The sequence below is a fragment of the Eptesicus fuscus genome, chromosome 5, assembly GCF_027574615.1.
Source record: "Eptesicus fuscus isolate TK198812 chromosome 5, DD_ASM_mEF_20220401, whole genome shotgun sequence".
Classification (NCBI taxonomy): domain Eukaryota; kingdom Metazoa; phylum Chordata; class Mammalia; order Chiroptera; family Vespertilionidae; genus Eptesicus; species Eptesicus fuscus.
This window is the reverse complement of record NC_072477.1, coordinates 84,585,642-84,602,317: the sequence shown is the minus strand read 5'-3', so window position 1 is coordinate 84,602,317 and position 16,676 is coordinate 84,585,642. Positions and strand designations below refer to the sequence as shown.

The 16,676-nt window shown below is 42.5% G+C and overlaps 1 protein-coding gene and 1 pseudogene across 7 annotated transcripts in view; one reads left to right on the top strand and one right to left on the bottom strand.

Annotated features, from left to right (window-relative positions):
- Nucleotides 1–16,676, bottom strand: part of AP4S1 (adaptor related protein complex 4 subunit sigma 1) — a 73,375-nt gene that overhangs the window by 47,866 nt on the left and 8,833 nt on the right. For 2 of the 7 annotated variants that reach the window (XM_054716512.1, XM_054716511.1), the window contains exon 2: nt 9,530–9,650. The exons of the other annotated variants lie outside the window; for them this stretch is intronic. The gene's annotated coding sequence lies outside the window, so the exon portion shown is untranslated. The remainder of the gene's footprint in view (nt 1–9,529; nt 9,651–16,676) is intronic. 7 annotated transcript variants of the gene reach the window in all.
- On the top strand, nt 14,403–14,588 carry LOC129149173 (small nuclear ribonucleoprotein G-like; annotated as a pseudogene).

The window sequence follows — 16,676 nt, the reverse complement described above, 5'->3', positions numbered from 1 at the left end:
GTCCCTGATTAGAGAGGGTGCAGGCTGGGCTGAGGAAACCCCTCCCCTCTGTGCATGAATTTTGTGCACCAGGCCACTAGCCTATATAATAAAAGCCTAAGCGACCATTACGGCAGAACGACCAGAACAACCGGTCGCTATACGAAGGAGCTGCCCCTTGGTGGTGGGAGTGCCACTCAGCCAAAAGCCAGGTTCACGACTGGAGAGTGCAGCGGCAGTGGCAGGAGCCTCTCCTGCCTCCATGGCAGCGCTAAGGAGCAGAGCCGAGTGGTAAGGAGCAGTGAGCAGGCAGGCGGTAAGGAGCGAGGGGTCCCGGACTGCGAGAAGGTGCAGGCCAGGCTGAGCGCCCCCCCCCTTCCAGTGTACGAATTTCTTGCACTGGGCCTCTAGTACAGTATAACAGTCAAAAGCTCATGTGAACTGGATGGAACTTGACTGGCTCTACTACTTACTAGCTTCGTTTTCCTGGTCAAGTTACTTAAATCTTTCTGTACTCAGTCTGAGGTACGATGGGAAAAGTAACAGTACTTACCTTCTGGGTTGTAAGGATTAGAGGAATAATTATATGTAATGCTCTCAGAAACTGAGCATTGGCCAATGTTATTATGATAATACTAAGTCCCAGTGCACGAAATTCGTGCACGGGGGGGGGGAGGTGTCCCTCAGCCCAGTCTCCAATCTGGGACCCCTCAAGGGATGTCCGACTGTCCTCTCACAATCTAGGACTGCTGGCTCCCAACTGCTTACCTGCCTGCCTTCCTGATTGCCCCTAACTGCTTCTGCCTGCCAGCCTGATCACCCCCTAACCACTCCCATGCCAGCCTGATTGGTGTCTAACTGCTCCCCTGCCAGCCTGTTTGCCCCCAACTTCCCTCCTCTGCCAGCCTGGTCACCCCTAACTGCCCTCCCCTGCAGGGTTGATCGTCCCCAACTGCCCTCCCTTGCAGGCCTGGTCCCTCTCAACTGCCCTCCCTTGCAGGCCTGGTGCCTCCAAACTGCCCTCCCCTGCTTGCCTGATCGCCCACAACTGCCCTCCCTTGCAGGCCTGGTCCCTTCCAACTGCCCTCCCCTGCTGGCCATCTTGTGGTGGCCATCTTGTGTCCACATGGGGGCAGGATCTTTGACCACATGGGGGCAGCCATCTTGTGTGTTGGAGTGATGGTCAATCTGCATATTACTCTTTTATTAGATAGCATAGAGGCCTGGTGCATGGGTGGGGGCCAGCTGGTTTGCTCTGAAGGGTGTCCCAGATCAGGGTGGAGGTTCCCTTGGGGCATGGGGCAGCCTGGGCGAGGGGCCTGTGGTGGTTTGCAGGCCAGCCACACCCCCCGACAACCCAAGTGGAGGCCCTGGTATGTGGAATTTATCTTCTACAATTGAAACTTTGTAGCCTGGAGCAGAGCCAAGCCTCCTGCTCGCTCCGTAGTAGCAGCCATTTCTGTTGGAATTTATGTATCTTCTGTAATTGAAACTTTGTACCCTTGAGTGGAGGCCTGGGCCCACCAGGATGTGTGGAAAGCTTGGCTTCCTCCATTGCCAGGGAAACGCAAGCCTCCCTCCTGCTCTCTGTGGCCACAGCCATCTTGGTTGGGGTTAATTTGCATACTCGCTCTGATTGGCTAGTGGGTGTGGCTTGTGGGTGTAGCAGAGTGATGACTAATTTGCATATTACTCTTTTATTAGATAGGATAGCACCTTTTCCTCAGTGAAGCCTTTCACACTTATGCCAATCCCCTCTTTCTAACCACAAAAAGCTGCTTATCCTTTCTAAGAACCCATCATTCTAGCTAGCAAACCTGTCACCCTATAGCAGTGATTTTCAACCAGGGTTCCACAAGAAGCAAACTGCTGTGCTGCAATAATTTAAAAAGATAAATGTTTTTTATTGATTTTAGACTGAAAGTAGAGGAGAGGGAGATAGAAACATTGATGAGAGAGAAACATCATAGGCTGCCTCCTGCATAACCCCTACTGGGGATCAAGTCAGTAACACAGGCATTTGCCCTGACTGGGAATCCAATCAGTGACCTCTTGGTACATGGGGCAATGCTCAACCAACTGAGCCACACTGGCCAAGCTGCAAGAATTTTTAAAACATGCAATATTTGACTATTTAGTCAGAGGCACTGACCTCTTTTCTCTTAGATTGTCACATAAAAAAAACAACAACAACTGACAACAGCCAACACAACAACAGCCATCTAGTGTGAATGAATTAAAATTATACCTATTTTTTTGTCAGATCGGCAAAAAATATATTTTTTGGTGTGCCACAGAATTTTAGTAATTAGTTTATGTGTGTCATGAGATGAAAAAGGTTGAAAATCGTTGCCCTATATAATCATTATTTAATTACACGCTGTGCTCCACTATCAGACCAGTGATTTTCACTTCCTATTGTGATGATAAGAAAGATATTTTACACTGTGACCCCCATATACAGGTACATAATATCTGAAACAAAAGTTCACAAAACAATGCTTACCCAGTCTATGCATATTGCACTCTAGTATTTTCTTTGATATTTCATTTGGTAAAAACTGTAGTTGTGAGGGATTTGGGTTACACAGATGTATGGATTTTTTAAAACTCAGCAAATGTACTTTATTTTTTTAAAATATATTTTATTTTATTTTTATTTTTTTTTAAATATATTTTATTGATTTTTTACAGAGAGGAAGGGAGAGGGATAGAGAGTTAGAAACATCGATGAGAGCCGAAACCGGTTTGGCTCAGTGGATAGAGCGTCGGCCTGCGGACTGAAAGGTCCCAGGTTCGATTCCAGTCAAGGGCATGTACCTTGGTTGCCGGCACATCCCCAGTGGGGGGTGTGCAAGAGGCAGCTGATCGATGTTTCTCTCTCATCGATGTTTCTGGCTCTCTGTCCCTCTCTCTTCCTCTCTGTAAAAAATCAATAAAATATATTTTAAAAAAAAAAAAAAAAAAAAAAAGAAACATCGATGAGAGAGAAACATCGATCAGCTGCCTCCTGCGGACCCCCTACTGGGGATGTGCCCGCAACCAACGTACATGCCCTTGACCGGAATCGAACCTGGGACCTTTCAGTCCGCAGGCTGACGCTCTATCCACTGAGCCAAACCGGTTTCGGCCAGCAAATGTACTTTAAAGATTCATGCATTTATTATATGCAAGTTTTATAAAAAGAAACTAGTACTCTAGTTGATATAAATGTTGAAGTATTTGGGCAAACTGTATTAATATTTATATTTCAAAATGCACTAAAAACTAAGGTAAATTGATGAATAGACAGATAGATGGTTAGATATATGATAAAGTAAGTATAGTAAAACATTAATAGAAGAATTTAGGTGTTAAGTATATGGGAATTCACTTTGAAATTCATATATATATGAATTTAGTGGCCCCTTAATTTTCCACAGTGTAACCTGATAGAATGTAACAAAAAAATCATGAAAATGATTCTAGCTTTTAACTCAAGCATTTCAGTCCTGGGAATCTATCTTAAAGTACAATTAAAAATCCATAGGCATGAACATTCATAGCAATATTATTTATAATAGTAAAAAAATGAAACTAACTCAGATACTTCAAACTCAGAACTAAGTGTTAAATGAACATTAACTTGATGTCTTTTCACCATTAAATAAATATTCAGACTATGCAGAATAATAGAAAAATGTAGATTAAAAAGGAAAAATGTAGATAAAATAATGTTAAGTCACAAAATCAGAGTACCAAATTCTATACTCATATAGATTACAATAATGAAGAAGGGACATCTAAATAGCTAAAGATTAAAAAGAGATAAGATAGAAATCATACAAAAACAAAAAGAAATAAAACAGAAGAAAAAGAAAAAAAGAACAGACAGATGAACCTTGAAAGCATTATGCTAAGCCAGTCACAAGGACATTTATATGGAATGTCCAGAATAGGGAAATCGACAGAGACGGCAGTAGATTAAAGATTGCCAGGAGATGGTGTTTCAAAGGGTAAGGCCTAAGAGGTATATGATTATGGTGATGGTTTCACAACTATCCTATCCTATATAATAAAAGCCTAATATGCAAATTGTCCCCTCGAGTGGTTGTTTGACTGGAAGTTTGACCGCTTGCTATGATGTGCACTGACCACCGGGGGTGGTGCAGAACATGGTGGGCGTCAGCGATGTGGTGCTGGCAGCGGGTGGCAGTGCAGGTGCTGCCGGCCCCAATGGGCACTGACAAGAGTGGGACCGCGGAGGGATGGTGGAGCAGGTGAGTGGGCAGCACCAGGTCAAGGCAGGTGTGAGTGGGGGTCCGATCACCCCACAGACAGGGACCAGCGGTGGCGGCGGGTGGTGGGGTCGCCACCCTGCTCCCAAGTGCTGAGGGAGCCGGGCGGAGGGCCTGGCCCCAATCAATCGCCCCATAGGTGGGATGGTGGAGCAGATGAGGGGGCAGAGCCAGGCCAAGGCAGGGTGCCAGGTGGGGCTGTGAGGCTGGGGGCACCAGCTGGGACTGCAAGGCTGGGGGTGCGAGCTGGGGCCCGATCTCCACAGGCCACCCCAAGGGACACTACCCGTGCACGAATTTGTGCACTAGGCCTCTAGTCTATATATATAAAAAGCTAATATGCTAAGTGCCCTTCATCCCGTCCAACTGGTCGCTATGACATGCACTGACCACCAGGGGGCGATGCTCAATGCAGGAGCTGCCATGACGCACACTGGCCATTTACAGAGAAACAACAGCGCGGACCTAGCGCTGACAAAGCAACACTCGGCTTCCTCCAAGAGGGACACAGGCCCCGCCACCACCCTGGAGCAACAGCCTACCAAATCGCAGCCAATGCTGCAGTGGTGCAAAATGCGGCCCATAGCTTAGCCCAGCCCCAAAATGGTGGCTGTGGCGCCAGGTAATGATGTCACATAGCAATGTCTGGCTTCCTCTCCCTAGTGACTAGCCTCCTTGCAGTTTCTTCGGCCCAGGAACTTGACTTGCTTTATAGCCAGGTGTAAACACTTTACACTGTAACCAAAGGTCTGTGAAACGTTTTCCCATGCCTCATCTCATTTGATCCTCACAGAAGTCCTGGAGTAGGTAGATAGGAGACTTGATAGAATCCCATTTTCTTTTCATTAGCTGGAAAATGGAGATTTAGAAAGCTTAGAGACTTGACCCGACTGAAAAGAAGTAAGAAATGGTGGACCTTGAAAATGACTTCAGGTTTTCTCACTGCACAGAATATAGTCAAACAATGCTGCAGTATCTTTTGTTCTCCCTGCGTGATCTACAATAATAATCTGCTTCGTGTTGATATTTACTGCTGTGTTGCTAACAATTACCTGAAAGAGAAGTTGGGGTGCTTCAGTGGGCTGGAAAAAGTTTAGCTAAATCAGAAAGCAGGTCTCATTAAGCAAGTTTATTCTATATACATAAAAGGCTAAGTTGACTTGTGCATGTGCGATACATATAAAGCTCTTGCTGGCGCCAATCACACTCGTGTTTCGATCTGTCATTGTCGATCATGAATTTGGTTGACACTGCCGGGAACCAATTTCAGCATGTAATAATTACAAGAGTTTCATCAAAAGGTTGGTGAAGCTTGGGCAGCTCAACAAAGGTGAGCCACATATGTAGTTTACCTGTTGGAAACGGCTAAATGGCACTTCCCCCAAACCTGAATAGGATAATCATTTGCTGCCAGACAGCTCAGGGCATTTTATTGCCTCCTGTTGGCCAAACACCTGAACAGCTGTAGGCTATTCCCCAAACTGACAATGCTTCTGTACCCTTTGATACCTTCCCCTTTGAAGTGTATATTTCCACCTTGCCTTAGGATACATTGTGTGAATAAACATCGGGTCCTTGGTCAAGGAAGAGTCTTTAGCTCCCTTCAACTGAAGCTCCTCTGACCCCCAATGCCTTTCAAAATTATCTTTCGTCTCCAGACTCCTTCTTAATCATCTACGTGCAGCCCCTTTCTCCAGAATGCTGACCTTTGTAAGGCTGGGAAAAGAACCCCAGCAGACACTTCTATTATAGAGAAAGGGCGAATAGCGATATTAAGATATTTCTTCTAATTAATTTCCTTTCAATGTGCACATGGCTACTAGTGCACCGGGCTACTAGTGTGAGTGTATAGAAGCCATTGAATTGTAGACTTTGAATGGGTGAACTGTATGGTATGTGAATTATATCTTAATAAAGCTATTTTATTTTATTTATTTTTATTTATTTATTTTTTTAATAAAGCTATTTTAAAAAAGAGATAGACAGACTAGACAATCAGAAAGAGCTCCCAATGGCCAAACTAGAATTACCTGAACAACAAATAACATACTGGATTATAACCCTTAACAGGAAGACCAGCAACACAATTGAAAAATGGATCTGAAAATACATTTGAACAAAGAGGATACATGAATGGCTACCATCATTAACCTTTAGGAAAATGCAAATTAAAGTCACAAGAAGCCCGGCAGACATGGCTCAGTGGTTGGGCGACGACCTATGAATCTGGAGGTCACCGTTCCATTTCTGGTCAGGGCACATTCCCAGGTTGGGGGCTTGATCCCCAGTGGGGGACTTGCAGGAGGCAGCCCATCAATGATTCTCTCTCTTCATTGATGTTTCTCTCTCCCTAAATAAAAATATATTAAAAAAAACAAACACAAGAAGATATCACCTCACACCCCCTTGAATAGGTATCATCAAAAAGGCAGAAAATAAGTGCTGACCAGGATGTGGAAATACTAGAACCCCCGTATTGTGCTGTTGGGAATGTAAATGTTACAGCTACTTTGGGAAACAATTTGGCAGTTTGTTAAAAAGTTAAACACATATTTACCTATTATTCAGCAATTTGAAGTATATACCCGATAATTGAAAACGTATATGCACAAAAAAGACTTGTACATGAATGTTCATAGAATCATTATTCACAATAACCCCAAAGTGGAAACAAGGCAAATGTCCACCAGCTATTGAAGAGATAAACGAAATATGGTATATCTACGTACAATGGAAAACAATGTATCAACAAAGGGAACAAAATACTGCTACAAAAAATTGATGAATCTTTCAACACTGTTAAGTGAAAGAAGCCAGTTGTACAATTCTATTATATCATTCCATTGATATGAAATATCCAGAAATGGCAAATTTATAGTTAGAAACTGTATTTGTGGTCACCTAAGGCCAGGAAAGAGAGGTTTGGGGCAAAATGGGGATAGGATTCTTTTTGGAATGATATAAATGTTTTAACAGCTGATTGTGGTAATCTTTGTACAACTTAGTAAATTTACTAAAAATCATTATACATGTACATTATACAGAGTTCAGAGTTACCATGAAATAAGTGGAAAAGGAAGGAATTATACCAAAATGCATTTTGCTTAAATCTAGATGATAGGATTAGGGACAATTTTTATTCTCAGTCCTTAATTCATTTCCCACGTTTTAAGAGATGTGTTACTTTTTATAAGTCACACAAAGTTTGTTTAAAAGTTCGAGTTGCATTATATAACTTTGCGAAATTATCCAACTGAAAATGTTTATTCTGAATTAGGAAGCGATTGTTTCACTTATTGTGGCATTTCTAAATGCCACATTTCTTTAAAATATGTAGTGTTTTTCAAAATGGATGTGCTGAGGGCATCTAATTACTATGGCCTAAACAAAGGAACTGTGGAAATAGCAATAGCTAAGTTCTATTTGCCACACCATATAAATTCATTCCATAGGCCCTGGGTTTAGCTGTTTCTGAATTTCTCCACACTTAAATAAGAGGAAATCACACTGATCAGTAGCAGATTTCCATCTAAGTTGAAGCATTTTCCTCAGAGTTTGTAATATGCTGTATTTTCTTTTATGAGACCCTAAAACAGTTTGTTTCTTTGCTTCAAAATTTATTGGAATTCTCCAATGATTCCGTTTTCTCATCTGAATGGAATGACAGCTGCCTCTGACTTACTGTGAGGACTAAATGAGATAGAGGTCATGTAAAGTACTCCACAGAGTTCCCCTTTTCTTCCTCATCCTCCGCAGCATATGCTAGATATTCTTCCTGGCCCTCTTCCCTATTGCAGTTCCACTACAGCTGGACTTCGAGAAACCTGCCACCCACTAGGTCTTTCTTTCTTTCTTTTCATCTATTCTCCTGCCCCTTGTTCCTCCATTTGTCTTTCTAAACCTCTCTTTTATGATTCAGCATACACTTCAGTAGCTTCCTCTGAGATTTTTACTTTTGTTAAATCTCTGGGTCACTCAAGAAATATTTTTAAAAATATTTTTATTGATTTCAGAGAGGAAGGGAGAGGGAGTGAGAGATAGAAACATCAATGATGAGAGAGAATTATTGATCGGCTGCCTCCTGCACACCCTGCTCTGGGGATCGAGCCCACAACCCGGGCATGTGCCTCTGACTGAAATCAAACGCATGACCAGCTAGGGCAAGAAATATTTCAACAACATTTTGGCCCTGGCCAGGTAGCACCATGGTTAGAGCATTGTCCCAATACACCAAAGTTGTGGGTTTACTCCCTGGTCAGGGCACATACAAGAATCAAACAATGAATGCATATATAAATGGAACAACAAATTGATGTTTCTCTCTCTCCCTCTCTAAAAATATAAGTCCTGGCTGGTGGGGCTCAGTTGGTTGGAGAATCTCTCATACACCAAAAGGTGGTGGGTTCCATACCCAGGTTGCCAGTTCGATCCCAGGTCCAGGCGTGTGCAGGAGGCAACTGATCAAGGTTTCTCTCTCACATCAATGTTCTCTCTCTCTCTCTCTCTCTCTCTCAAAAAAAAAAAAAAAAAAAAAAAAAAAAGGTGCATTGTTTAATTTAAAAAGAAATACTTCAACAACATTTGATTAATTTGGCATTAAACACATTTATATGTATGCTGCTTTTTTAATACTCAAATAGTTTTTAAATAGCTAAAACACTTTAAAAAGTTAAATTCCAATAAAATTCTAAAGCTATCAGCTATGAAGAAAAATTAGAAAAACACTTTGAGAATAAGCCTTAACAGTCTGGTCTACCATTTTCCTAACAGTGTATCTGAAAAATTTCTAAAGCTTCATGTACCTCTCAGATCTTGATCTAAAGCCATTTTGGTAAATTTATTTAAAAGTCTCATTGAACTCTGGTTCAAAACACAAATAAGTCCAAATAAGTATGGTTATTTGTAACTTTAAACATAAAAAAAAAAGCAGAGATAAGCTGGAAGCTTTACTGAAAAGGGTAGATACTATATTTTTGGAGATGTTCAAGTTATCAGACTTTCTAGCCTAATTTAGGGAGGTGAGTGGAGAATTTGTAAGGTCTTTATAGCAACACGATTAAGGCAGGGGAAAAATATTTCAAAAACTGAGGATAAGGCGATCTCCCTCCAGGGAGCATGCCGGTGTCATTCCCTTCCCCCTTCCCCCCCCCCCCCCCACAGGCACATATCCCATAACGTCTAAGGGACCCCATGAGACTTATACCCAGGGGAGCACTGGGCAGCAGCTCCTCTGGGTAATGCCCCGAAGCTGCCCCCAAGACCCCTCTTCTGACCTCCCAGTGAGCCAAGGCAGCCCAGCCTAGGCGCTCCTGTTGCTTCTTCTATGCTAAGCCGTTCCTTGTTTCACTGTCCTAAGTATATTTTTGTGCAGTCAATAAATTCTTGTTTGCTCTTCTAGAAAACAAACAAACAAAACAAAACTGAGGATGAGCAATGTATATACTATAAATAGACCATTACATTGTCTATTTGAAAGCACTTGTTTTATTTTTATTCATTAGCCATCTGTGTGTATGCGCGCGAAGTGGGGGATGGGAGGGTTGAGAATAGACTGTCCGCCAGTCATTTGCCAGAGAGCTATTGACTATCAGATCTGTTGGTGGAGGGATAGAAACTGCTAATGGCTGGCATTCAAACAAGCCTGTTGTTACCTCAACCTTCCATTTTTAAAAAATATCTTTTTATTGATTTCAGAGAGGAAGGGAGGGGGAGAGAGAGATAGAAACATCAGTGATGAGAGAGAACTATGGATCCGCTGCCTCCTACACGCCCCCCACTGGGGATCGAGCCCGCAACCCCTGCATGTGCCCTTGACCGGGAATCGAACCGTGACCTCCTGGCTCATAGGTTGACGATCAACCACTGCGCCACACCGGCCGGGCTCCTTCCACTCTAGAAGCTGCTTTTAGACTAGTAACTGGATTTAACCTTCCCATTACTACACACGATGGAGATACTATGTATCTTTCAAAATCGAAATAAAAATTTTCTTCTAAAATTATATTTTATTTATTAATCCTTATCTGAGGACATGCTTAGAGAGAGGAAGGGATGGGGGGCACAGGAAGGAAAAAGAGAGAGAGAGAAACATCAATGTAAGAGAGAAAATCAATGTAAGAGAGAAACATCAATCGATTGCCTTGTATACACACTCAGACGGGAATCGAACCCAAAACCCAGATATGTGCCCTGCCCAGGAATCGCACGGCAACCTTTCAATTCACCGATGATGCTCCAATCAACCGAGTCACTTGGGCTAGGCTCTTTTATTTGGTTGTAGTATCAGGTAATTTATTTTGAAATTTAAAATAGGGAACACAATTTTTACTTTGACATAACGTGGGCATGGGTTAGAAACAGCCCTGTGTGGGTAATTTTATTCTAAATTGTTCGGCTAAAATTAGCCACACAAATTAAATATTTGTGCTTAATGACTAAAAACCTTCATTGAATTTTTGGGTTAAAATGACACACAATATCTTAGTTTTAAAGAAGCAAAAGGGCCCAGAATTTAGCAATCTGGCTGGGGTCCTCCAGGACTTGATACTGTGATGTTACAATGCGTCAGTAAGGAGGGACTCCAGAAGACAAACAGTATTACTATGTAATACTTCCCATTCTATAAAATGGTGAATCAAGTTTCATCCTCAAATTAGAAAAATACTTCAAACCAGAGGTTCTGCAGTCTGATAAATTTAACTTCTGTATTTCTCAACTTAGATTCTGTTTATTCTTTTTGGACATCTGATTTCCCCTAAAAACTGTGAAAGACATACAAAAATAAATTCTTCTTATACATTATCCCTCTTCTGAAGAGTAATGAGTAATCTAGTAGCATTGCATTAGGATTTTTATAGAGTCAAGTACAATGTTATAGGTTTTAAATTCAAATCAAACTAATTTAGAATTCAAAGTAATTTAGAATTAAAATTTGATATGCTGATGGCTCCTATAGGTAAAACAAATAAGAAACAAACTTCATTGGGGTGCAAAGGAATCTCACTTTACACAAAATACATCTCTGAGAAGTTGACTATAAATTAAAGTGCAACACTCAAATTACGGAAATTGTTTCTATAAAACAATCACTTCATAACTTATCTGTAATTAATAATTTGTTTCAACATTATAAAATCTTTTACCCTTAATGTTCATATTACCTGGGGGGGGGGGGAAATTAGTTACCATGTGATTCCCCCCAACCCCCAACCCCCAACCCTCAACCCCCCAAAAAAAAACATACAAGAAAATAATACTATGAAACCAGAGCTATGTATTAAAGGTATTATTTAAGATATTCCTAATTAAAATGTGTCCTGAGTTAAAAATCAAGCAGTATTAAAAGCTATAGCAATATTTTTGGAGCCTGAAGATACCTCTTAGACAATTATGGCTGCAATAACAAATTCTCTTTGCAGATCATCACTCTAAAGGGAGCAATGAAACCTAAAAATGACTGTTAAACCTCAATTTGGGAATCAGTTTACTAACCCAACAGGATATATCGTTTTTGTTAGTGACATGGCCACAGCTAACTCTAATTCAAGTGAGTAACTGATGCTCCCAATGTCTGACGGTGGTGAAAGGCCTTCAGTGCCACAACCTGAAAGACATTATTCCTTCTGTAGTATGACTGGGGGTATGACCCAATAAACCAACTCACGGAGAGAGGTAAGAACAGTAGAAAGCACTTACACAGTGCTTACTAAATAGCCAGGCGCTGTTTTAAACACTTTACCTATATTCATTTAATCCTCAGAGTAGCTCTACTAGTTAGAGATTGTTTTTGTTTTCACTTAACAGATGTGAAACTGAGTCACTTGCCAAAGGTCACTCAGCAAATGGTGGAGGAAGGACCCAGTTCCTGCTGGCCCGGCTCTGGCCCGGTGCTCTCACCACCGCTCTTTACCTCTAGGCTTGCTTCCAGACCCAGTAATTCAGTGATGGCTGTAATGGCGTGGACGCACCATTTCACTGCCCATTCACCACTGTAAACTAGCTCTGAGCCTCTATACAAAAGCATTTCCTGGCTAATATGGATACTTCGGCAGCTTTAATCTTGACCCCGGAGCCTATGACAAAAGGCGCAATTTTAACAGATCATTTAATTTTAGCTGATCTCGACATGGAGCCTATACTGCCTCACAAGGGCCTCAATCAGATAATGTGACCATTTAGAACAGTAAATGGGTTTAACATTTGTGATTCGACCTAAACTTCAAAATTCTTATGTCTGATTTGCTCTTCAGTGAGTTCAACTACTCTCCCTTTCTAGTTCCAATAAATAAAACATACCTGGCAAATGCTGTCCACGGCAAGTGTTCAGACGCCTATCTGAATTTGGTATCATTCTCGTTCAGATCCGATGTCAGGGTAAATGCAGAGCCTTTCAGGTGGCCTGCTTGGCTGCCCTTGCTAGGAGCCTTTTTGCTTTTCTCAGTTTCATGATAAAGTGTAGCAACACGTTACAGCTCCCATTGAAATTGTACGTGGGAGATTCAAGAGCCTGCCCGTCTGTTGCTCAGAGGACATTCATTCTTAAATTTACACTCATTTATATCACACAATATTTGAATAATGTCACAATTATTTTAGTAATGGTCAACTAAAAATATTTCAGCAGCAGGGCTATAATAAAAGATTAAATAGCAGGCGATTTAAACTCTAAAATGCGGAGAGTGTAGCGAGGCAGCAGGGTAGTTTTGTGATCTCCCAGAATGCCCACACAGAAAACGGTGAGAATAGCTAGGACGGAAAAAAAATTCCACAGGCAACGTCTTTACCAAAAACACTAGGTGAAAAACATCCCCTGGAACTTTAGAACAGAGATTTTCAGGCAGGTGTGCTATAAGAATTTTTAAAACATGCTGTATCAGACTATTTAGTCAGGGGCACTGACCTCTTATCCCTCGTGGTCAAATATAAATATGATAACAGCCGCCTGGTGTGAACGAATCTAAATTACATCTACTTTTTTTTTATCAGATCGGCAAAAAAAGAAAATATTATTATGTGGTGCTGCAGAATTTCAGTAATTAGTTTGTGTGTCATGAGATAAAAGAGGGGGAAGGTTGCTGCTCTAGAACACTAATGGGTAGGATCAAACTACCCTGAGCAACAAGAAGGGGTGACCACAGCTGTGCTGACAGAGCCAAATTTAGAAAAAGTGAATTGTAAGGGTAAAAAGAGCCAAGGAGCCCAGAAATTACCAAGTCATCATCCAAAGAAAGCTCTCCACCCTTGAAGTGAGAACCCCTGAGTGAATCTAAGAGCCGCAGTGGGAACAGAGGAGGCTGCCAGGGTCCCTTTTGCCAATGAGTCCAACCCCCAACCTCGAAGGCCTGGAAACACCCAGCAGAACCTCCTTTACAGAAGGACAGACCCCGAGTGGAGAGAAAACGTTGAGGGTAGGACACAATGTATGTGTTAAAACACAGCTCGCTAGCAGCTGTGGCTGACGATAGCTGGAACAGGGTGATCAAACAGGACTAAAATTGGGACAACTAGACATTACCTGCCGCTTGGTGTGATACATTACCAAGTATACTGCATCCCCAGTGAAGAAGTATTCGTGCCATGAAACTTAAAAGGTGAATCAAACCTAGCCTTTACACCTAACTTCTAGTTTATAGAAAATATGGAGGGGAAAGAAATATGCTAAATAATACCCAAAAAATTGCAATCACCAAATGTGGGAAATTCTACAGGATAAATTAACTGTGTTTCTTCAACAAATAAACAGCATGATGATGGGGCAGGAGAAGGCAAATAAAAACAGAACTAAAGTCATATCAGCTAAATAAAATATGTAGATTTGGTGGTGGTGGGGGGAATCCTGATTTGAAATCACCAACTTTTTAAAAACACACACAAGTTTTTAGATAATTGAAGGCAACTGCTTATGGACCAGACATTAGACTGTATAAAGGAATTATTAATTTCATAGGTGTGATTGTGGTATTGTGGTATGTTTTAAAAAAAAAAAGGTCCTAATCTGTTGAAGATACTTAGAGAAGCATGAAGCATGTACCAGTATATTATATGATGCTTGGGATTTACTTTGAAACATTCCTGGGGCCTGCCGAGGGAGCGTGAGGCCGTGAATTCTGTTTCAAGGTATCTATGAGCTTGTTGAGTTGAAAATTTATGGACAAGAAGTTACTACTGAAATTAAGTGGCGGTAAACATGTCCAAGGAATACTGGGAGGATTTTAACCTTTTTTGAATCTTGTGATAGATGAATGTGTGATAACGGCAAATGGTGGGCAACAGAATATTGGAATGGTGGTAATACGAGGAAAGAGTGCCATCATGTTAGAAGACGTGGAATGAGTATAAACAAAGGCTGTGTTCAAAGAGAAATCAATGGCTTCCACATGTCTCCTCTCCAAAGGGCCCGTTGTGCTATGATGTAAAAATGGGACCCATGCAGTTTCATATCAAACTTTTGTTAAATACACTTGTGTCAGTCAAAAAAATCCTCACACAGAATGAATGGGATAGATGAAAGAAGAATGGCAAATCTTGATAATTGTTGATAATGTAGACGTTTTTGTTTCTACATGACTGAACATTTTCAAAATATAAAGTTTTAAAAAGTCTATATGCACAATTTAAAATATCAGATCACTATATTAAAAGCTATATGGTGTGGTTTGTGGTGGAGCATCAACCCAATAACCAGGAAGTCATAGTTTGATTCCCGGTCAGGCCACATGCCCGGTTGTGTTACAGGCTCAATCCCAGTAGGGAATGTATAGGAGGCAGCCAATCAATGATTCTTTCTCATCATTAATGTTTCTATTTCTCTTTCCCTCTACCTTCCTCTCTCTGAAATCAATTTAAAAAATAAAATAAAACAAGGAGCAAAGGGCAATAAGAGTTATTTTTAAATGCTCCTAAAAATTCTTCAATCTTTTTATGTGTGGGGTAATTGCCATGTACTTTAGGTTAGTCTGTAACAGAAAGACAAAACTAAAGGTTACTGTTGTTTAAAGAGATCTATAATAATAAAAGCATAATATGCTAATTAGACCGGAGAGCCGAACGACCTTCGGGGTGTCATTCCGGACAACCTTCCGGACAACCTCCCGGACGAAGCCGTGGCGGCGGGGGCTGAGGCAGAGGTAATTAGGGGCAATCAGGCAGGCAGGCGAGCAGTTAGGGGTAATCAGGCAGGCAGGCAGAGTGGTTAGGGGCGATCAGGCAGGCAGGTGAGTGGTTAGGGGTGATCAGACAGGCAGGCAGAGTGGTTAGGGGCGATCAGGCAGGTAGGCGAGTGGTTAGGGGTGATCAGACAGGCAGGCAGAGTGGTTAGGGGTGATCAGGCAGGCAAGCAGGTGAGCTGTTAGGAGCCAGTGGTCCCAGATTGCGAAAGGGATGTCCGACTGCTGGATTAGCCCCGGAGGGCTCCCAGACTGCCAGAGGGTGCAGGCCGGGCTCGGGGGAGGTCCCTTAGCTGGGCCTGCAACCTCTCGCAGTCTGGGAGCCCTCGGGGGATGTCTGACTGACAGCTTAGGCCCGCATCAGTCGGACATCCTTAGCGCTGCCGTGGAGGCAGGCCGCTGCGCTTGACAGCCATCATCCCACCTTGTGGCTGAGCAGTGCTCCCCCTGTGGGAGTGCACTGACCACCAGGGGGCAGCTCCTGCATTGAGCGTCTGCCCCTGGTGGTCAGTGTGCGTCATAGCAACCGGTCATTCCGCCATTCGATTTGCATATTAATATTACCCTTTTATTATATAGGACTAGTGGCCCAGTGCACAAAATTTGTGCACGGGGGGTGGGGGAGGAGGTTCCTCAGCCTGGCCTGCACCCTCTCGCAATCCGGGACCTCTGGCTCCTAACCACTCACCTGCCTGCCTGCCTGATCACCCCTATACACTCTGCCTGCCGGTCTGCTCGCCCCTAACTGGCCCCCCCGCCGTCCTGCTCGCCCCCAACTGCCCTCCCCCCTTCCCCCTGCACCAGCCTGATCCCCCCACTGCCCTCCTGCTGGCCTGATCACCCTCAACTGCCCTCCCCTCCTGGCCTGATCGCCCCTAACCACCTCTGCCTCTGCCCCGCCACCATGGCTTTGTCTGGAAGGACATCCGAAGGTCTCCAGGTCTAATTAGCATATTACCCTTTTATTAGTATAGATTATTACATAGGATAAATTTTTGTGAAATTTTTGCCAAATTTAAAACATTCTCCAAAGAGAAAATTGTGACAGATTTCCCAGGCAAGGTGAATGTGTCTGATATCATTATTTTGAACATTTGCCCTTGCTGCTCCAACAGGACAAACCTTTCTAAGATTGTTAAATTATTACCTAGGAAAGTTTTGACCATTTCCCATTGTCACATTTTCCAGTCATTTGATTCTCATGTTTGTAGACCTAATTGTTCACTTTTAAGCCAATGTCCAGGAGGGACTCAGC